The sequence below is a fragment of the Dasypus novemcinctus genome, chromosome 1 (assembly GCF_030445035.2).
Source record: "Dasypus novemcinctus isolate mDasNov1 chromosome 1, mDasNov1.1.hap2, whole genome shotgun sequence".
Classification (NCBI taxonomy): domain Eukaryota; kingdom Metazoa; phylum Chordata; class Mammalia; order Cingulata; family Dasypodidae; genus Dasypus; species Dasypus novemcinctus.
Window position 1 is genome coordinate 86,865,199 of NC_080673.1, and position 23,876 is coordinate 86,889,074.

Here is a 23,876-nt window from a genome sequence, read left to right on the forward strand (position 1 = left end):
AGGACCTGGCTATCACATTGTCAGTCCAGAGATTCAAATCCCCTAAATATATCTTAAACCCCAACATTAACTGCACCTCCAGCACATTAGCATGAAAGTCTTATGAAGGGAGATCCCATTTGAGTCCAGATTCATCACACATAAACACCATTTCCAAAGAGGGGCCATCTGCCCTGGTAGTTAACCCCATCGGCCATGACCATAACTCCCATGGGTCTCTTTAGCCCTCAGAGGAACCAATATCTGGGGGTTGTATCTGCTTTATCTGTCTCTCTGACTCTGCTCAGTTGTGCATAAGGGCAATCCTTCTGCCAGCCTCCAGACTCTTTTTTAGAAACTCGTAGCCATATAAACTCATTTCTCCTTTCCATTTCCCCCTTACGTTAGGTCAAACAGCATTTTAAAGTCATGTTATTTTATGTAGACAGGGATATTCTGCTGATCCGCATTGAACCAGGTAAGCATGTTAGCATAGAAGAACGTTGCCCCAGCAGATGTAAAGTACACAAAGACAGTAGACTGGAAATGTTGGCAAAACACTTCAGTCTGAGCAGGCTGGTGGACGCTGTGGCTGTACAGATGGACAGGGAGCTCTGGGGCAGTAGTGGTGCCCAGGAGGTAAACACCCGCCACAATCACTAACTGCATAAGGCCAGGGGTGCACCTTTCTGGGATACTGGCCCAGGACCCAGGCACTTATTCTTAATTTTCCTAAAATATAGCAGAAAGGGTTCCCACTATTCCTGAAGGTCTACACTGGAGAAAAGGAAACTTCAGAAGCTTAATGTTTCTGCCTGTCTAAGCTACATCTTCTCATCCATTTTTTTTCAGTACTAAAGTTAATATTTTGCTCTCTGTCTGCCTGAGCCCTTTGTCTTTATCTGCTAAGTTATAACTCAGGGAGATGAGGGAAGTATATTATATTAGCCCCCCGAATTAATCATTTTTCCTATTTTAAGATAAGGAAACTGAGGAAAGAGTAATTAACTTGCCCAGCATTGTACAGCCATGCAGAGACCAAGTGTATGGTCCGTGCCCAGAAAGGTGACAGCCTATCTAAATCAGTGCATTTGTAGGATTAAGGAACCATACAACAAGGTCAGTACTTGTTGTGTTGTACCATTAGGAGCTGAATGTTTAGCAATATTAAACTAAACTCTTGTGTGGTTTGACTACATGTCCTCAGTGTAACTCTCTCAATCAAATCAAAAAGAAAAATAATGCTAAAATTTAAATAACCAAAATGAAATCACATCACCTAGCCTCCACCTTCTCCCCCACTGAGCCCCAGCTCTGGCACAGTGGTCTTTCCATTTCCATTCCTCATCTCAGCTCCCCTCTGTACTACTACTCTTAAGCCAAACTTTCCAAGACACATGACCACTATGAACTCAATATAATGCTTTATTCCTAAAACCACTCTTCCTCCTGTAATTCCAGTCTTGCCCAATCCTCTACCATGTTCCCTTAAGTTGGCACCCTCAACGTCTTCCTAGAATAGCACCTCTTCCTCACCCATAGTTCTGGCCCTACATCTACCCTGGATGGTTAAAACAGGCTCCCAACTTATCCCCCTGCCTGTCTGTCACCATCTATACTACTATTAAACTGACTTCCCTAAAACACAAGGCTATCATATCACCATGGCATGCAAGGCTGTCCATTATCTGTTCTGTATTATCTTCAGTCTCCTCTCCTACCTTATGCTTTGATCAGACTAAACTATAAAGTTCATTAAACATGACTGTTGGTTCTTACATTTTTGTGCTTTCACTTATGTTTCTGCCTCTGACTGAAAAGCCCTTCCTATAAATCCCCCTCTAGTCCTACAGTTTATAAAATCTACCTCCTAGTAAAGACTTACCAAGTGCATAAGATTCTGTTTAAGAATCCTTTCTTCTGTGGTGACTTTCAAATCTATACTCACCCACTCTTCCAACCCCCCTTGCAAGTGCCCTTTCCTTCCTTTGGGTCTCCATTCACTTTCTTTCATTTGTAGCTCTAGTATAGTCCCTCTGATACCTGTATTGTCTTTATTTGCTTACAGGTACATATCTACTGGACTCTAGGTTCCTTCAGGACAGGAACTGTATCTAAATCATTTCAATTTAACCTGTGCCTAACATTATTCCTGGAATGAGTTGGGATTATTAAGTGCTTCTTCATTGAATGAATGAATGAATGAATGAATGAATGAATGAATGAATGAATGAAAAAAGGATGCCCATGTGTATTTAAGTTACTTATTTCTACACCACCTTGTGGTAGTTCCTAGAAATGGCACCGTTTCCACAATTCTCAAATCCTGTGAATGAGGAAACATTCCCAATTCCTCCTATATTTCCCCCGGTTCCCAACTACCCAAAATACTCATTAGGAAGGAAGACTCACCAAATTAGGTAACTTATAGTAGTTGTTCTTCTACCATTAAGAGGGAAACATTTTTTAAAAACTGAAATTAAAGAACAATAAAAGGTTAGGGCATTCACTCTCTCAATTTGTCTTATTTTTATTAAAGGAAACAATTAGGTGGATATAAGGAAGATAAAAGCTTCTTTTAAGAGTTTCTTTGTAGGAAATCAAATTCCAGTAGACATTACTAGAGTGCTTTGTGGGCTTTCCATCATATGTTTTATGTTGTTGTGTACAATCGATTCAAACTTCGCATTACACACATCAGAGACAAATCAGAGTCATTATATATTAACTTATTTTGTTTTCCAAGAAGAGGGATCCACAGAATGACTTTAAATATTACATGCACCCAAATGTTTTCTTTTAAAATCAATGCCCAGAAAACAATCTGTCTTTTCTCCAAATGCCTGCTTAATTTCTTCCAATGCCTTCTGATTGAGGCCATGTGTTATTAATATACTGAGACCATTTTTTCTATCAGTTTTCCTTTCCAATGCTCTCTACTTTGTATTCACCTAAGAAAGGGGTCTTATTATCTATCCACCAAGGAAAGACTTTAAATAGGATACACCAAATATCTATTCATTTGTAGAAATTCCAAATTAGGAAATATAAGAAATTTTGTTGGTTTTCCTTCTCCTTAAACAACTCCTATATTGGATTAGAAATTCAACTTCATATGTATTAGATAATTCATACTCTTCTAAATTTCTCTATTGATCAATTCATGAATTTATTGATGATTTGCACCCACAGGAAAGATTAGCTTTAAGAACACGATCTTCTGTGGTCCATGCAACTTCAAATAATCACAGGTCTCTATCTGTCTTAAATCAAGTCTACCCCTTAACAGGATCAGATCTTAGGTATGCAAGTTGAGTGCTATTCTTCAGTCCCCTATAGCAACATATAGGTCATAGTTGAAACTGAACTCCCTAAGAGGGAGTGAAGAGAAACAACAGCAGAAGATGGCAGATGGAGAGATGAATGACCAAAGAAGTGTCCCTACAGCATTCCAATATATTCCAAGCAAAAAGTCAGTCACAGGCAAAGTCAGGAAACTATGGACAGTATGAGAACAATAGAAAATAAACCTATTTGTAGGGAATGGGTGTGGGAAACAAAGAAAAAAGCCAGAAAAGTAACTTGGGACAAAATCTTAGAAAAATGTTGGCATTTCTGGACAACACTGAGGAACTTTTTTTATGAACATATCTTGACTAGCTTCCTAACAATTTAAGAAGCATAAACTAGAGATAACATTTTAACTAAGCTGGAAATGTAAGATATCTCAAGTAGGTAGGAGAAATAGAAGACTACTCCAAGAATTCAGAGAGTGATGAACAGGGATGTGGATGTGTACAGTGAAAGACAAAGAAAGAGAGCATTCTTATGTGAGAACTACTATAGAATTGCGTGGTTTTTGGCAACTTTTAGTTATGAGGTACAAGGAAAATAAAGAGAAATAATTTTAAGATTTCAAACTTGGATAATACTAAGACTGGTAATATCCTTAAAAAGTAATAGGGAACTAAGAGGAATTTGCTTGGGGGAGTGGGGTTGATGTTGAGCTTGATTTGGCCACATATACACACACCCTGTACCTAGTGCCAAATGTCCGCTATAAAAATAGCAGATTATGTTGTCAACTCTGAATGACTAAATATATCAATTTGTCTCACATGTCACTTTTTTGGGACAGTGCCCCATTTTAACTCTGGCCTCCATCCAGATGCCCCTGTAAATCCTTTACATGGCTCAGTAAACATGGACTATGCCACAACATGCTACCCCACTGATGCCAAAACAAAACACTCCAGGAGAAATGAAATTTTGCAGATTGTTTTGCAGTCCAGCAGTTGCTATTTCATGTTCAGAATCAGAAGACTGCTCCTTTTTATTATAAAACAGCATATGCACATCCATCAAATTCTTGTTCAATTCCTTACGGGAAGGATGAGTCAGAGCCAAGGAGGCTTGTTGACCTTTATTTCTCTACTTTAAATCCATTTCAATTCAATTTATTTCATGTCTATTCTTTGCCCGGCACTAGTACGTAAAGGTGAGTGAATCTAGACTACTACCTTTAAGGAGCTCAAAATCTAGCAAGTGAGACAATTATATATATAAAATAAATATAATAATAAAAGTATAGAAAAGTAGCCTTATAACATACTGTTTTAGTTTGCAAAGCTACTGGGAGCAGGTTTTTATCTTAACTCCAGAACCTCCAAGAATAAGACAACACCTCTAGAAAAATTCCCTAAATTTAAAAATAGCTTCTGAGAATCCACTTTTTTATAACCTCTTTCCAATAAATTTTTATGCGTTGATACGTATTTCTAAACTGATAATGGTAGTACCTCTGTTACATGATAGTGGTATAAAATCCATGTAGGCACAAAGGAAAGGTAAGAGGTGGTTAATTTCCCAGAAGACACACAATCTCCATCTATCACCTCCGGGCATTTACAACACTCCCATCCAACTTTCCCATCCCCAAAAGTGGGCTCCAGGTGCATGTCCTTCTTTAATTAGTTCCTACTCTCACATCTTCCTTTTAAGTCATCATTTTCTGGGATAATTGGTATCTGTGAACTCTCTCTAGAGTAGCTTTCCTTTTACTGAAATGAACCTAGCTTGTAACCTATGGAAGAAACGTGTACTATGTTTAACTGATTTTGTCCCTGTTATTTAATAATTAGTCTTATTTGCTGCATTCCATAGTTACACATACACAGAGAAAGGGCAAAAACACCTAAGTAAATGATACTCATTAATATTTGAGTAACATATTCAGATGATCGATTACATTAATTGACCACAATTTATTTTTGCTCAACAATTAGGCAACAGATTTTCAACCTGCTCATGGTATTTCATACCTACATACTCTTCTGTTACCTGCTAGTGATATTTTATACCCACATTAACTAGATTTTGCAAAAATAGGTTTGAATGCGGCTTTATAATTTTGTTAGCATTACAGGATTTCATAAGCCAACATATACCATTTTCCTAAAGCTGTACTCCTTATCAAGGTTATTTCTTGATGGTAGGAATGCTATCAGCATAAATCAAAGATAATATAAGAAATTTCCCTCTGAAATGCATTGTCATGTTCCATGAAAAGATAAGTTGAATACTTTATTCCTTGCATTATACAGTAAACTCTTTCCAAGATCCCAGGAGAGGAGTTTTTCTCTGGTCCTAGTTCTAGAAATAGCTGTGCTTCATCTAAGAATCTGACTGACACTGAAAATCAAATAATCAACTGCTTCCTTCTTTGGCTCCTAATAAATTTAACACCAAATCGATGTCTTCTTCCTACAAATGCTTAGATTTTATGGTATATATTTTTCAGAACTAGGCTCACTTCTACATCCATGTTACCTTCTGACCTTTATCTTTCTTTACCTGTTATCTTACCTATTAATTTATTTTTTTTTCCTTGTTCTATCTGTATTTTTGTGAAATTCCTCAAATTTTAGGTAGGGATGGATATAAATGGATGATCAATGATTGAAGTACATGATATTACCAGGATTTCCATTCTAAATTAGTTCATTCATTTATTGAGTCATTTTGGATCACTTAAGAGGCAATACCTTCTCAAATTAGGGAAAAGGTAAACACCACTTTTTAAAGATATATTCCAGGGAAGCAGATGTGGCTCAATGATATGATACGGCTTCTGCCTGCCATATGGGAAGACCCGGGTTCGATCCCGGTGAAAAAGAAGAAGAGAAAGCAGGCCTGCGCAGTAAGCCCACGTGTCCACATGGTGAACCAAGTGCTGCCGAGCCCTGCTCAGGTGAGTCACACAGCAACAAAAGAGAGACGAAGGGGAGAGTCAAGGATAAGGGCAGCAGAAACCAGGAACTGAGGTGGCACAGCTGACAGGGAATCTCTCTCCACATCAGAGGTCCCTAGTGAATCCTAGAGGAGAAAAAATGAGAAGACAAAAAGAGAAATAGATATAGAAGATCATACAGCAAATGGACACAGGCCGCAAAAGCAGTAGGGTTGGGGATGGGGGAAATAAATAAATCTTTAAAAATAATAAAAATTTTAAAAATAAAGATATATTCCAGTCCTGTGATTCTGAATTGTACCCAACCTTGCAAATTTTGCTATTGGGAAGCAGGTGTGGCTCAAGCAGTTGGGCACCTGCCTACCACATGGGAAGTCCTGGCTTCAATTCCTGGTGCTTCCTAAAAAAGACAAGCAAGACAGTGAGCTAACGTAACAAGATGATGTAGTGAGATGATGTAGCAAGAAGACACAACAAGAAAACACAGCAAGGAATACAACAAGCAGGGAGCGGAAGTCGCTCAAGTGATTGGCGCTTTCCTCTCACATGGGAGTCTTGGGTTCAGTTCCTGGTGCCACCTAAAAAAAAATACAAGCAGACACAGAAAGCACACAATGAACAGACAAGAGCAGACAGTGCAAACAACAAGGAGGAGGAGAAATAAATAAAATAAACCTTTAAAACATTCTTTTTTGCAATGCATCTTGAAAACATCCAGATATCATCCTACTTCTCAATGTTGTCTGGGCTGTTATATTCACAAAATCATTGTATGCATATAATATTATCCTGAATATTTGTTTACAGAGATATTATTCTTAATATCAGGTTTGAATTTAAATTATGAAAGCAGGTTGCCTTAAATTCTGGAGTATGTATAGTAGAGAAAGTAGATTAAATAGGAGAGATGCAATTTAGGAGAGTCAGCTTTTATTTATTTTTTTTTTCAGGGAAATATAGTTGAGTTTTAGAATGAAAAGGCATTAAAGGCAATAGTTGCCAAACATAACTTAATGCTATCCCTTGAGAAGATTGTTATAAGCATCCTAAAAAAGAATAAAAGATTTCACTGTAAAATATGTCCAGAATCACAGAGTAACGTGAGATTTCTCAGCACCTTTCCCATATGCTAATGAGCATTAAAAGTGAAGGTGGACTTAACAAAAAGACAAACCCAATTTAAAAATAGGCAAAAGACTTGATAAGACATTTCTCCAAAGAAGATGCATAAATGGCCAGAAAACACATGAAAAAATGTTCAGCATCTTTAGTCATCAGGAAAATGCCAGTCAAGCCACATGAGATATTATTTCATACCCATTGGAATGGCTTCTATAAATGAAAAAATGGAAAATAAGTGTTGGAGAAGATGTGGAGAAATAGGAACACTCATTCATTGCGTGGGACTGTAAAATGGTGTCGCTACTGTGGAAAACAGCTTGGTTGTTGCTCAGAAAGCTAAGTCTAGAACTAGCATATGACTCAGAAATTCCACTACTAGGTATATACTCAAAAGAATTGAAAGCAGGGTCTCAAATAGATGTTTGCACACCAATGTTCATAACAGCATTGTTCATAATTGCCAAAAGAAGGAAGCAATCCAAGTGTCCACCAACTGAGGAATGGTTAAATAAATGCTGTATATAGAGACAATGGAATATTATCCAGCCACAAAAAGGAATGAAGTCCTGATCCCTGCAATAATGTGGATGAACCTTGAAGACATCATGTTGAGTGAAATAAGCCAGACACAAAAGAACAAGCATTGTATGATCTCACTGATTTGAAACAATTAAAATAAGCAAACTCATAGTGTCAGAATCTAGAATATAGGTTTCCAGGGGATGGGGTAGAAATAGGGAATGGGAAGTTAAGGTTTAAAATGTACAGGGTTCCTATCCAGAAGGATGGAAATGTTTTGTTAATGGATGTAATGAAGGTAGCACAACATTGTGAATGCAATTAACATTATTGAAATATATATATCTGAATGTGTTAAAAGGTAGAAATGTTAGGTTGTACATATGGTACTAAAATAACATTTTTTTTTTGTTTAACCCATGAAACTGCACAGCATAGTGAACCAAGCCTAAGCTAAACCATGGACTATAGTTAATAGTACAATTATTTTTTAAAAGTGTGCTATAATCAATTGTAACAAATGTTCTACACCAGTGCAAGGTGTTGGTGGTAGGTGGTATATGGGAATCCTGTATTTATTCAAGATTGTTCTGTCAACCCACAACTTCTCTAACAAAGAAAAAAAATGACAGTGGCGTAGAAGGTGCAATGAGCATGCTCAGTGCAATGTTCTCAATCCTATTTGATCCAGATCACTTTGCAAAGTTTCTCTCTTAATTTTTCATGGGCCACCGGAGTCCCAGTTTGGAAAACACTAAGCTAAGGCCCTCTTCACACTTCTGTTGGGAGTTCTCAGATACATCAAACTGGAGACATTAAAGGAATTTATGGTATTTGGATGAGAACAGAAAGAAGAGTTGAGGTAGACATCCTAATTTAATATGAATTTCTCCACAAAAAATCTCTTAGCAAATCTGAGCTGTCCACTTTGCTGTGGCAGGCCAAATAACAGCCCTGCAAAGATGTCTGTGTTCTCATCCCAGGAATCTTACAATGTTACCTCATATGACAAAAGATACTTTGCAGATGGTATTAAATTAGGAACCTTTAAATGGGGCAATTATCCTTTACTTTCAAGGTAAGCACAATGTAGTCACAAAGGTAGTTGTAAGAGGGAGGCAAGAGGGTCTAAGAAGAATGTAATGGGAGAACTAGAGGCTGTTCTAGAGGAGTGATGCGCTTTGAAGATAAGGAGGGGTCAAGAACCAAGAAATGCAGAAGGTTCTGGAAACTTTCTCCAGAAGAGAAAATGGATTCTCCCCTCAAGACTCTAGAGAGAGCACAGCCCTGTGGATACCTTGGCTTTGGCCCAGTGAAAGCCAGTTGGGACTTTTAACTTCCAGAACTGTAAGATTATAACTTTGTGTTCCTTTAAGCCACTACGTTTGTGGTAATTTGTTACAGCAGCAATAGGACACTAACTAAATCCCTTAATAGTTAAAAGTAATAGAATTACTCTTATGAATCAAGATTCTAACTTTAAGAAATTTAAACTATTACTTTCTTCAGTGGGAAAGTTATTTTAAGAGAAGTATCAGATATCTATTGACATTAAAATAATTTAGGGGTAAAAGTCATTCACTTCTTCAAACAAGTTTGCTTCTATTGAACTTTTTATAAGAAGTACTATCTTAATAGAAAAATAATTAATTTAAATTAATAAAAATAATTTGAATTTGGATTTTCCATGGAGTCTATGGCCATGCCTGACTCATGAGAACCTCATCTATCTTTCCATAGCTGCACCCATCAGTAAACTTACAAGTGCTGGTTTAGCTAGGCAAAGGTATTTGTTAAACGAAAGAACTTGCATAGGTTTATGCAGCAAACCTGTACCTGAAAAAAATTTGGTCAATAAGATAGTGTTTTATGAGCAGGAAAAAGTCTAAGTTTCCTAGCCACTGGGCAAAATTTCCAAGAAATGGAAGGCCTCTTGCTCCTCACTCTACTGAAAAAGATGGGAAAGTCTCGAAGCCCACCAAATTGGTTCTAATCCAAGACACTGTCATATCTATTTGTAAGCCTGGCCTCTGTACAATATGTACAAGTGTTAAATAGCTCCTGGAAAAGAACACAAGTCAAACAACCTATTAAAATCTCTTCATGTCAGAAGCTCAGACACAGATCAAATGTATTTCTCCTTGTTAACATTTTTTAAACTTGCTCATAATTATCCACATTTACTGAACACACAGCATGAAAGCTTTTAGACACCAAATCTGAAATTAAAAGCAAATGAAAAGAAATTGAAAAATCGTTCAGCCTTCTAAATATGCACTGGGAGTTTTTCTTGTATTGCGCACTGTTTAAGGACTATGATGTTGTGGCTTCATCTCTAAAAATAGTGCATCCAGTCTTCACTTCATGCAGTAAAGTGAAGAACCAGATCCACAGTGAAAGGGATTTGCATATGCATCTAGCTTTTAAGGTAACAGCGAAGAGAAATGTGTCATTTCTTCTCTATAACAGAAGAAACCAGAAATGAAGGCATTTAAGAGGACAGTTGTCAGGACTTTCTGAAGCATTCTTTGTGTGGCCCTTTGGGAGGGGGTATTATTTTGGTAAAAAGTTGAAAAGAAATCAGTGCTGAAGTAAAACAGCATGAACATTATGAATTTAAAACCCCACTATTCTTTTGCCATGTGAAATAATGATGCTTCTGAGAGGCAGTTCAGTGCCGTGGTGGATGAACTTACACTGAGCCACACTGCCTGGCTGAGAATCCTGGCGCTGCTGGTAACGTCAAGAAAATTGCTTAACCTCTCTGCTTTCCTATTTCCTCCTCCAGAAAAGAAGGATGATAATACTAGTACCCACCTCACAGGATTGTTGTTAGGACCGAATGAATGAACATTATATAAAGTGCTTAAAACAGTACCTAGACTTAAAAAGACATTACATATGTTAGCTTTTATTGTTTGACCTTTGCATTTTTCTGTCCCTAAATGAACCCTGACAACACTAGAATTGTTGTTACCTGTATGCTCCCTCTTGGACACCCAAGAGGTGTGGACTCTTTAGGGGTATAAGCCCCTTGGCCCTATCCCCCCACCCACCACCCTGACCTCATCCAGAATCTCTCCCTCATCCAGGACTACATCTTTCTGGAAGGACAGAATTCCTACCCACTCCCAGAAGTCTTCGCACTAGCACTTCAGCCAGCTCCCTCCAAAGGAAGCTCTTCCAAGCCAGGTACTTCCCTCAGGTGAAACCTCCCAGAACTATTAGTGCTAAATGGAAAAGCTCTCTCTAAGGAAAGCACTGTATCTCCTGCAGGCTGCTACTCTCACCATTAACTACCTCACTCCTATAATGACCTTGGCCAGTGCATTAAACGCACCTGATGAAAATGCAGATTCCAAAACATAAATCCAGATTCTGACTCAGTAGATCTAAGGTAGGGCACCAGGAGACTCTGATGCGTGTGCCACAAACCACACTCCAAGAAGCCCTGCTCCTTCTGGGCAGAGGTGCTCAACCTAGTTCCACCTATGTAAGAAAGGACGGGGACCACAACCATGTCTTATTCATCTTTGTACCCCCAGCATGTGGTACAGGACTTAGCATAACTGATTAAGTAGTTGCTTAATCAATTATTGTTGAACAAATAAGTGAGAGCTAGAGGAAAAACATTTCTTTCATATGTGGGAACAATAGTTTATTCCCCAACCTCCAGAGGAATAAAAAATGGAAGACAAATGTCGCAAATAGGCATTTTTAAGAGGCTATACCTAAAGGCATCCCAGGTGCAAAGAATGTGAAAGACAGGCTGTTGACTGTTACATATAATTCTTTTTTAAGGTCTTCCTCCACTCAAAAAACAAAAACAAAAAAAAACCTTCTGCATTCAGGATAAAGCACAGACATGGGTCAGTACTGCCTTAATGTTGGTCATTGAATTCTGAACTAACTTGTCATGGATTAATAGGAAAATAATTTTAAAAATAAGCAACTTCCTTGCTCTTGAACATTGTAAATATCTATATTAGCTGACTAGTTAAATTCTGATACAATTAATGCAAAGAGATCTTTAAAAAAGGAGAAGTCACTGTACTTAAGATAATCAAATAGGGAAGCGGACTTGGCCCAGTGCTTAGAGCATCTGTCTACCACATGGGAGGTCCACGGTTCAAAGCCCGGGCCTCCTTGACCCGTGTGGAGCTGGCCATGCACAGTGCTGACGCGCGCAAGGAGTGCCCTGCCATGCAGGGCATAGGGGAGCCCCACGCGCAGGGAGTGAGCCCCTAAGGAGAGCCGCCCAGCGTGAAAGAAAGTGCAGCCTGCCCAGGAACGGCACTGCACACACGGAGAGCTGACACAAGATGACGTGCAGCAAAAAGAAACAGATTCCTGTGCCGCTGACAACAGAAGTGGACAAAGAAGAAGATGCAGCCAATAGACACAGAGAATAGACAACTGGGGTGGGGGAAGGGAGAGAAATAAATCTTAAAAAAAAATAATCAAATAGCCAATGAGGGGAACTTCTTTATAGAACAATCCCAGATAATAAATGCAAAAGGAATGGAAGAATTAGATCATTTTATAACCCTTAATGGAATAATGGACTCAGCATAACTAATCAGTGGATAGAAAAACATTAGGACAAATGTTGATGGAGAACTTTATAATGGGCAGATTAGGCTGACACCATCTGAATCCTCTGCTCAATCTTAGAATTACTCAAAGTGAAACATGAAACTTATGGGCCTCCTAAGGTGATACATCAGAAATTACATGGCACCACCCAGGAAGAATTCTCGACAAAAATATTGAGTGTGAATTTAATGAAGCCTCTAGGTCTAACTGCCAGTTTACAGAAACTACAAGGGATAGCAGATCAAGTTGAACAGCACCTGGAGGAAGTATTCCTTCAAATCCAGAAGGTGGAGCCCTCTATGGGACAAATAACCCAATTTATTCAACAAAAAGCCAAATTTTTTGAAGGAAGAAAATTGTTAAAGATCCAAAGAGATTTAATGGATGCTATATGTGGACCTAATTTGGCTCCTAATTCAAACAAAATAACTGTAAAAAGACATTTTTTAGAAAATCAGAAGGTAGGAAAATAATTATATTAAGAATTATTTTTTAAAATTTTCTGAGATGTGACAATGGCATTGTAGCCATATTTTTTTAAGTCCTTATTTTTTAGAAATAGGTACTGAGGTATTTGTAGGTGCAGTTGCATGATATTTAGGATTTTTAAAAATACTTCAAAAAAGGAGGAGTTATAGATGAAGCCAGACTGGCAAATGCATTTTTTTATTATTATGGATAATGTTCAAAATACACACTAGCAAAGAAAAGGATATAATGAATCTATATGTATCCAACTTCAACTTTTTGCCAGTCTAGTTTCAAGCTATTCTTCCAACACTTACTTTTTTCTCTAGTATATTTTAAAGTAAATCTAAAACATCAGGCAACTTATAATTTCATCCAAGGATATTTCCACATGCATCTCCAATTGATAAGAACATCTTTTTTAAACATAACCAGTATGCCACTATTACACCTAAGAAAGTTATTATTAATCCCTTAATATCATCTAATATCCAGTAAGATTGTCAAAATAGTGACATGTTAAAACCAGGTGATGGATATCTGGGAGGTGACTATACAATCTAATGTTGTATATATCAGAAATTTTTCATAATAAATTTAAAAGAAAATAAGGCAACTTTGTATGCACTGGCATGGAACAATCTCCAACACATACTAAGTTAAAAAGACACAGAATAATGTATGTACTATGCTACAATTTTTGGTTAAAAAAAATATATAGGTGTATGTATAGGTTATGTGCATCTGTGTGTGCATATATATATATATAATCATAGACTATATCCAGAAAATGCATGTGGAACTAAAAATAGGGGTTGCCTCTGAGGAAGAGTACTGAGGCACCAGGACAGAAGGAAGACTCATTATCATTTTGTACCCTTTGAATTAAGGAAGAGTGTATTTGGTGTCCTTCAGAGTTTTGTTGCTGAATTGTTCTAACTCCTCTAAAATCAGAAATCTCCAGCCTTCTGTCCAATCCAGTATTCTAGTGCTCTGAATTTTAGAGGCAAAATATTGCCCCTTCAGCTTGCCATCTTCACCTCTTACCCACCACTTCATGTTTGTATCCCTGAAAAGTATTTAATTTGGTTTATTATGGTTAAAACCTTCTTTGTTTCTGTATTCTAACATTTTCTTTGGCAGAATTGCTAGGGAATTTTCTTCACCATCAGAACAGCAAAGTTCTCTGGTGGTCCAAGCTGAAAGCTAGACCACCTTTCAAAACTGTTCCATGTCTAAATGAGACTTGCCTTAGAATCCAGCAAACACACATCACTTTCTGTCCTTCACAATCTACTTTTTCTAGCTAAGAACTGGTTAACATAAAAACTAGGCTAGCTGTCTTTAAGGAGGATTTACTTTTATCCCCCAACTTGAATTTTAAATAATTTTTAAAATGTGGTCTCTAAACAGAAATATATAGTTGTCTCCTTACAGCAACAGTTCAGAGTTAATTGAAGTGGTTTATATTAGAGCTTATAAAATAACAATACATCTCCTTTTAAAATACTTTTTTCCTGAATTTGTTCTTTTCAATCCTAAATGGAAAATGAAGCTAGAATGCATAATAAGTGGAACATGGAATGTTATTCTTTGTGTGAAATTTCAGAGCAACAATTATTTTTAGCAACATCTGGGCCAAATGTTCTCACAGAACATAGTTTATTCTGAAATTGAATAACATACAATACCAGGATGAGGTATTTTAAATTCTGAAATATTATCCTACGAATAACTTCATAATTAGAATGAATCTGCTTTTATACAAATCAACAAAGTTTTAATAAGTATGTTATGTACAATATGGAAAACTAGTAGTTTTTTCTGGGTAAAATAATTTTGTAACTGTAAAACAATGCAAAGCTTAATTTTCAATTTAGCTTAGTTAGGGCTAGATTTTTTTTTTATTATAAAACTCAGCAGCATTCAGAATCTATACAACTAAGCAGTATGAAGTGTAAACTATAATGTAAATTATAGACCATGCTTAGTAGAAATGCTTCAATATGTGTTCATCAATTGTAACAAATATATCACACTAATGAAAGATGTTGTTAATGGGGGAAAGTGTGGGAGGGGTGGGAGTGGGCTATATGGGAATCCCTTGTATTTCAGTGTAACATTTATATAATCTGAAGCTTCTTTAAAAAGAAAGAGAAAAAGAAAAAAAAAATAGAAAAAAAAAAAGAAACCAGACATTAAGCCACTTGAAATGTTATGAATTATAGAGCTGATGCTCCAGCATCAAGAAGAGATAAAATCTAATCAATCTAAAACTTCCTGAATTCTACTTTCTCATTAGCACTTGAGTATCACATTTTTTTTTAAAGATTTTATTTATTTATTTATTTCTCTCCCCTTCCCCCCCACCCCAGTTATCTGTTCTCTGTGTCTATTTGTTGCGTCTTCTTTATCTGCTTCTGTTGTTGTCAGTGGCACGGAAATCTGTGTTTCTTTTTGTTGTGTCATCAAGTTGTGTCAGCTCTCCGTGTGTGTGGCGCCTTTCCTGGGCAGGCTGAACTTTCTTTCGCACTGGGCGGCACTCCTTACTGGGCACACTCCTTGTGCTTGGGGTTCCCCTATGCAGGGACACCCCTGCGTGGCACGGCACTCCTTGCGCGCATCAGCACTGCACATGGGCCAGCTCCACACGGGTCAAGGAGGTCCAGGGTTTGAACCGCAGACCTCCCATGTGGTAGACGGACGCCCTAACCACTGGGCCAAGTCTGCCGCCGAGTATCACATTTAAGGGTATACTTTTAAAGTCACAAACCAGACCCCTGACAGTGGGTATTCTGAATGGACAGTGTGAAAGAATTTGTGAAATTGCTTTGCTAAACGGCAAGGCATGATCTAGCAATTCCACTCCTGGTTAAAACCCAAAATAAATGAAAACAGGGATTCAGTCAAATACTTGTACACCAGTATTCAAAGCAGCATTACTCATGAGAGTCAAAAATGGAAACAATTCAAATGTCCAACAACATATGGATGAATAAACAAAATGTGGTACATATACATAATGGAATATTATTCAGCCGTAAAACAGAATGAAGTTCTGATACATGCAATGACGGGGATAAACCTCAAAAATATTATGCTATGTGAAAGAAGCCAGACTCAAAAGATCACGTAGTATATCATTCCATTTATATGAAATATCCCAAAAAGGCAAATCCATGGAGATGGAAAGCAGATTAGGGAAACGGACTTGGCCCAGTGGTTAGGGCGTCCGTCTACCACATGGTAGGTCCGCAGTTCAAATCCCAGGCCTCCTCGACCCATGTGGAGCTGGCCCATACACAGTGCTGATGCGCGCAAGGAGTGCCGTGCCTCGCAGGGGTGCCCCAGCGTAGGGGAGCCCCACGCGCAAGGAGTACGCCCCATAAGGAGAGCCGCCCAGCACGAAAGAAAGTGCAGCCTGCCCAGGAATGGTGCCACACACACGGAGAGCTGACACAACAAGATAACGCAACAAAAAGAAACACAGACTCCTGTGCCGCTGACAGCAACAGAAGCAGACAAAGAAGAACACGCAGCAAATAGACACAGAGAATGGACAACAGGGGACGGCGGGAGATAAATAAATAAATAAATAAAGCTTTAAAAAAAAAAGAGAAAGCAGATTAGTGGTTGCCAAGGCCAAGAGAGAAGGCAGAATTATTGATTAATGGGTAAAGTACGTTTGAGGTGATAAAAGGGTTTTGGTAGTAAATAATGGTGATAGTAGCACATGTAGTAAAGGCAATCAAATGCCACCAAATTGTACACTCAAAAAGTAGTTAAAATGACAAATTTTATGTTATATCTATATCATTTTTTTAAAAAAAACAAGGCAAAAGGAGTACTGGTTTGGATTAGTTAAGTTTTATTTTCTGTTTTTTTGTTTTGTTTTGTTTTACACAACATATTCTTTTAAAATGTCAAGAAATCCTACTTTTTTAAGGTTTCAACTACGGGAGCAGATGTAGATCAAGCAGTTGAGCACCCGCCTCCCACACGGGAGGTACTAGGCTCGATTCCCAGTGCCTCCTGAAAAAAGAAAACAAAAAACAAGCAAAACAAATTTAAAAACCAACTCAGGGAAGCTGACGTGGATAAGTGGTCGAGTGTTGGCTTCCTCCATGCGAGGACCTGAGTTCAATCTCCAGCCTCTGGTACTTCAAAAAAAATAGTTTTAACCACTAAGCTTTCACCTTCAGAGAGCTGGGCTTCTTGGTGGATGCAATTGTATGAACAACCAAAATCCTGTACCAGCTACTGCGCCTGGCTCTGGAAACACAAAGGTAAAACTCAGTCCTTTTCTCGAGAACCTTAAGGAAGTCTAAGAAAAGAGGGCAATCAGCTATTCAGGTGAGGACATGAAAGCCAAAAGAGGAAAATATGGCATGTATGATATTGTGCTTTGCAGAACTTTAATAACAGACAGTGCTTTAGACTTAGAAAGACCTGGGCTGGAATCTCAGCCTATGAGATTTGAATTTATTTGCCTTTATGTGAAAGACCCCAAAATAGCGTTAGTCTTGCATGTGGGAAGTGCTCAGCATACGGCAATTGCAATGACAATAATAATAACTACTATTAGTACTGTTGTTGTTGTTGTTATTTGTGGTACTTCTGATGCAAAAGGTATAAAATCTGATGCAAAAGGTATAAAATCAAGTCAGATGGAATAAAGTTAAGGAATAAGGAACCTAACAATGTCAACAAAACCCAACACTGAGACTTGAATGATGAATTTTCTTTTCAGCCCAGGACAGTAGGTAGTCTTTCTCTAAACTAATATTGACAGAACTGTTTTTCTACCAAATCATCTCCAACACTGTGTTATAGTTGTATGTTAGAGCATAGTTGTTGGGCTATAGATTTTCACGACTTCTTTTCCATACTCAAGGCCAAGAACAAAAATATGCTAAAGACCTACATCAAACCCATTGCCCAAAGGACAATAAATAAACACAGTTTTCACGAGGAAGCCCTCCCTCTAAACAATTTAGACAGTTGGGTGTAAATCAGGTTTAAGAGACTGTTTTAGAAAATCAACATTAATCAAAACAGCCTGGAGAGAAGCAGTCTAAATCCATGATCAGAAAAATCAATCTATAACTTCCATTGACCCCAACAGCACTCTCAGATTTCACATTGAATCTGGCTAAGTCACTAGCACAGTAAACAGTAGCATCTGGCTCTCGTGTGGGATGGTGTGTACAATGGGCTGATCCATAACTTTAATCTACTTTAGACATTTAGATGGATGGGCCAAGAGCCCAGTGTGTTATAATAACCCTGAAAAGCTTTTGGCTCTGGCTGTGAACACATTAGCATTAACTTAAATCTGTTGCTTTGTTTACAAGAAGAGATATTTGCTTGTGCTTTCTGCCTCAATGGATTTGGTAAAAGGCATCCAGGACCTTAAAGAGTGAAATTTACAGTGGCTACAGCTGCAATTCACTATACTGAACAACCACTGAACAACTTCTTTGCATTTCCTCTTAGTTACATGTTTTTTAGATAAGAGATATCTTTATATGAAGTCTTAGTGCATATTTCAAACTTTATTGCCTTATTTCTCTTTCCTGTTTTTATCTTCCTCCTTCATAACCTGAAGCTTTAAATAAGTAATAGTTTAGAGGGTTGCATGAAGATGTCACCATTTAGAAATGTCACACATGCAGCTATTTGTTTCTGAGCTAGAGAGTGCAGGCAGTTTAGAACAGTGTTCCAATTATTCTTGTTGAAACCACTCAAAGCTACCAGAACTAATTTCTCCCAATACATCACTATAGTTTAATGTCTAGAATGGAAAGAAGCCCTCATTGGACAAGTAGAAACTGATTATTTCACATTAAGGAATTGTGGTCAAGGTTTCCAAGAAATATAATTAAACACCCAATCTAATTTTGTGTTTATTGCTTTTATAAACAATATTAATGTAGATGAATTACATGTAACATTTATTCATATTTATTTTAATTACAAATCAATATATGAATCTCACTCTGACCAAAATTAGATTGAATAATTAACAGATATGCATTCTAATACAGTATAACGTAGGATTATCTTTTAAATCTCATTATAATCATAAATAGATGTTGCAATGTTCTGAATATTTGTGCTATCATTCAATCAACAAGTATATTTTGAACATTACTTGTTGGTCCAATAGTAATATAAAGACAGAAAATTAAGCTACAACTTTACTTTAAATTGAATATCTAGTAAACAGTTTTAAATGTACCATAAACAGAGGCTGCATAAAAAAAGAGCATTGTGTGACTCCAAAAACAACAAGTGGGAAAAAACTTCTAAACGTTTTCATGGTTACGTGATTTGCCATAAATGAACAATGATCCCCCTTATTAATTAGGATTGTCCACATTCCCAATAAGCCAAGATTGGAAAACTCTTCTAACATTCAGGTATTTGAGATCTCATCACGGGGCCCACAAAAAATACATACATGCTACTGCCTTAAGAGAGCAAATAATTTTCTTTTTTAAAGACTTCCCAATCTATTTCAAAACATTTTAGGGAAGGGAAGAGAAATTGCAGTGATTTTACTAATCTAATAATAATTTTATTCTAGTAAATAAAATGAAAAATAACCTGAAACTGAAAAAACGCCTAATTTCATAGGAAAATGCTCTCTCCTTAGGTTACGTGATTGCAGAATGAGCACTGGCCTGGGAGTCAGGAAGCCCATCAGATGCATACTGCTGGTCAGTTTTCCCCTTTACAAAATAAGGGGATGTATTAGGTCAGTCCTTGGCTCTATTCCAGCTCTGAGTCCCTAACTGCAAGAGCCTTCCCTGAAAGTACAAGTGGGGGTTGTAGATGACCCCTCTGAGTAAACACAGTCTGCCTATGGGACAATTATGAAGACAAGAAGGGAACAGTATGACATTAACCAGGGCTCATGTGAGTGAGTTCGGGGAATGGGTACTTTTCCTCTCTTACTTTTCATACTGATACATTGATTTTTGAAGAAAAGAAATTCTAAAATACTCATAAACGGGCATCTCCATTCTAAGAAGCAGGTGTGTCTGCAGAGAGGTGAAGGCGCCTCAATTTTGTGACCAAAGAATCAGTGTTCCCCAGCATGGCCATTATTTTATTAGGCTTCCCTCTAGAGAGATAGAGTCCTTGACGTGGGGCCAAAAACCAGGGTGTGATCTAGCGCTGTTCGGAAGAAGGCAGGGAGAGAGAGCTGAATCAATAAAAGTCACTACAAAAGCATTCCTCACAATGTTCTCATCTACTCTCCCCCACCGAGCATCAGCTGCAGATCCCATGCCCCTCTGTCAGCTCCTGTGAAACGGCTAAGAAAATGATAAGCAGTGACGGGGAACCAATCCAGAATAAAGCTAGCTTCTTCCAACAATATGGACGGAGGACAAAGTAGACTGGAGTAGAAATCTTCATTTTTCTATGCCCAAGAAGACATATGGCACGCACTCTATATCACAGTGCTCAAAGGATGAATCAGAATCCCCTCTATACTGGTATTTATGCAGCTCAGTTGAATAAAATGACAAGTGCATAATCCACGTTCATGACACTCTGGGTGGGGTAGGCTCTTGCCTGTTGTTTGGTGTTCTGTGATTTAAACCATCTATTGCAAAAGGCTACAAAACAGAATAGACCTCATCTAAGCATGCTTTCTTTGCTTCTATCCTATCATCTGTCCACTGAAAAGTTTCCATCAGTGCCTAAATGTTTCTGGAATCAGGCTTTGGACCTAAAGCCTTTATGTAGAGACTCACAGAAATGACTAGACATTATTCCTAAAAGCAAGTAAATAAAGATTTTCCAATGTCTTCAGACAAATTATGTACCTATTGCCTGTCAAGGAGACGCATTACACCTTGACAAATGTTCACTGAAAAATGCCAGGGCAAACAATCTGTTCTACTAAATTCCCCTTTACCGTCCCTTTCAACCACACACACTTATTTTCAGTCTCTAAAACAAACTGAGCTTTATATGCCCTCAAGGAACAGTAAGATGTTATTGGATTTATCCCCTACCCCCCCAAAAAGGCCACACCTAAGACATCACGAGATGAGGAGCTTTCCTGATGCAGATGTGTGGGAATGATTCAATTTCCTGTGGCACACATCCTTTTACCAAAGATAATTCTTGTTACCAGCAAACAAACACACACACACACAAACCCAGTGCTTAGAAATCTGTACTTGTCTCTTCTCTGCAGTCTTGGGGTTTTTGAAACAGGAAGGACAATTTGCTTACTGGAAAAAGGGAGATAGAATTCCATCATCCTTCCACTGCAGGCACCTGTTCTGCCAGCTGACACTACCTAATAGAAATTTTGACCGTAAAAAAGACAATATAATAATAGCACTGTTATTTACCAGAAACTAACCAAATCTGCATGCTCCTCATCGCTGGTCCACCCTGTTTTCTCTTCCACCACCTACCTCTCCAAAGCAGGAAAGGGGTGGCAACCACTAAATATTTTTCCCGCACAGACACTGCCAATATCTTAAGAGCAGTAGCTAGCCTAACCAAGGAGCCACCACCCTCTCTCCCGGATCCAGCTGCTTACCATACAGAGAAAACCAAGTCGACTCGAGACGGGGCAATCTGAATCAATTCAGGCTAACCGGATCTAAAAATCTGCCCTACAATTACAAATTTAAAAATGCAAATCAGAAAATCACATCACAGGGAGAGCAATCTGAAATCTGGGCTAGGCAACATTTGCCTATCAGCTCTGCCTATGAACTCCAGGAGGGCATGGAAAGCAACGCTGCCCAGCCCAGGTCCTAGGAGGGTGTTTTACAAAGAGCTTCCAGAACCCCTTTTCAACACTACCACTCCCTCCCAGCCTCCAACACGCTCTGAATAAAGACCTCCTTTAAGACTTACGGGGAGCAGCAGCTTCTCAGTAATGTGCCTGTGAGTCACGCAGCAGGAGGCTCTTCCTACCGCCCTGAGCAGGGCAAGTCAGAGAACCCTCCGCTTTCCCGCAGGCTGGTCCATGAGACAGCAGCGGAGGAGCCGACGTTCCCATTAGAGCCTCAGACTGTAATCCATGTGCTTGCAGCCGGCCAGTCCCAGCTGCCCAGAGAGCACCACATGATCGGCTCTGACATCAGATCAGCCCGACGTGACAGCCCATCCGCCAGCCTCTTCCACACGCACGGGTTGCATCATTTGTGTGGCTTTGACTTGTATTTAAGCAGGTGGCATGGTGTAAGGAACTACTGTTTTCTTACAAAATACTGTTTGCCCGATTCCTTCTGCTTTTAACAGGAGGAAAAAAATAATAATCCATAAAAGTGCATGGATTTGTTTGCAGCCAGAATTTATTATATGGGAAGTAGCTGGAGCTCCACGCCTAGTTCAGGGAAGCTGAGGAATGCATCAAGATGCCAACACCATGGGAGCGATTTCATCTGCAAATCACTACCACCAACCCCGTCTTTCAGTAGATCATCTTTTGTAACAAGTGTAAGTCATAAAATGTTGGGGGGTTTTCTGAGAATTTTTTTTCAGCCAGTTGCAACTGCTTTTAGTTCAACGAAAATATCTGGGAGGCAGCCACTAGACTTAGTGCCCTATCCAATAATTCCGGTGTGAGGAGAGGGCATACAGGTCAACAGAAATATACCAACACACTCTGTCAGCCAGACAGGTAGGCAGACAAAGAGCCAAGATCTATTAATGCTTGCATTCCTTCACTCAGTAACCATTTATTGAGCACTTACTATGTACCTAGTACAAAGGGGAATATCAGAAGTTGATGCAGGACTGTATATTTTAACAACATACACAGTCTCAAATAACTTTTTTGGGGGGGCACATGGCTTCTAATTCTTCTGTGGTAAGAAGACAAGGAAGGAACATCCTTATCAAGGCTCCTTTTAAAATGTCTCTCTAATGCTACTTTTGGAGACTGGCACCAAAACCAAATTAATTTCATTATGATAAATGGAAATAAACCTTTAACGTAAGAATAACCAAAATTATTAAATTATTATGAAGCAAAATCATAACCAAGTTAGGCAGCAGTGATCAGAAGTGTAATTCTTTCCTAGCAGAGAGGAAAATTCACTTTCTTTTCTTTCTGTAACTATATTACTTCCTGTGTTTTTCATTTATCAACAGATATTTGTGGAGAAACAGGTAACCAGCTTATATATCCACTGACTATTAGGTAACCAGCTTATATATCCACTGAATAGTATATAACTTTGAATCACTTATAGTGGTTCAAACATAGCAAGTGTTTAATAAACAGAATAAATGAATTAACACAATCAGTTTTATTCTTAATCTGGCTATTCCCAAAAGAGAACAAATGGATATTAGTTGCCCCATGAAATCCTCACAGTAACAAGTCACCTGGCAAACCCTCTCAGGGGGAAAATATCATAAGCTTGATACAAAAGAAAGAGATGGCTTAAATAGCATATGTGAAATTACAAATAGGCATATTATTTCCATAACAAAGAGGTTATGTACATACTATCTAATTGCTGATCTTATAGTGTTAATAAACTTATAGGAAAATAGTACAATCCACTTTAAATGTAAGGAACACGGATGAAAATGAATGGACACCAAGAGCTTTCATATTTTGTGATGATTCTGTAGGAAAGATCTTATATTTAAACTGAAATAAAATAAAATGAATATGAAATATACAAGAAAGTTTTCTACTTGAAAACATGTTTTTGTTTAGAGTTTCTTGGCATTTTCTGATCTTTAACTATAACTTTGAACAATTTTAAGTGACACTTTTCAGATCTGTACCAACACATCCACATAAGCAATCCTTTGCTATTATTTCTTAACATATGGGCAAAGTAAAGTGGGGAATCTATATAGCTAAGAATAGTTGAATATGCAAAAAATCTATCGCTACTACTTAAACCCTAGTTCTACTCCATCATCATTTTTTTGAAAGACAATT

At 38.1% G+C, this 23,876-nt stretch overlaps 1 protein-coding gene across 11 annotated transcripts in view; it reads right to left on the minus strand.

The window, feature by feature from the left end:
• Positions 1 to 22,064, minus strand: part of ANK2 (ankyrin 2) — a 624,289-nt gene extending 602,225 nt beyond the window's left edge. For 8 of the 11 annotated variants that reach the window (XM_058293903.1, XM_058293897.2, XM_058293870.1 and 5 more), the window contains exon 1: positions 21,827 to 22,031. The gene's annotated coding sequence lies outside the window, so the exon portion shown is untranslated. Of the gene's footprint in view, positions 1 to 21,826 lie in introns of all 11 variants that reach the window. The other 3 variants (XM_058293865.2, XM_058293838.2, XM_058293829.1) reach the window with 2 other exon arrangements.
• Positions 22,065 to 23,876: the final 1,812 nt, after the last annotated feature.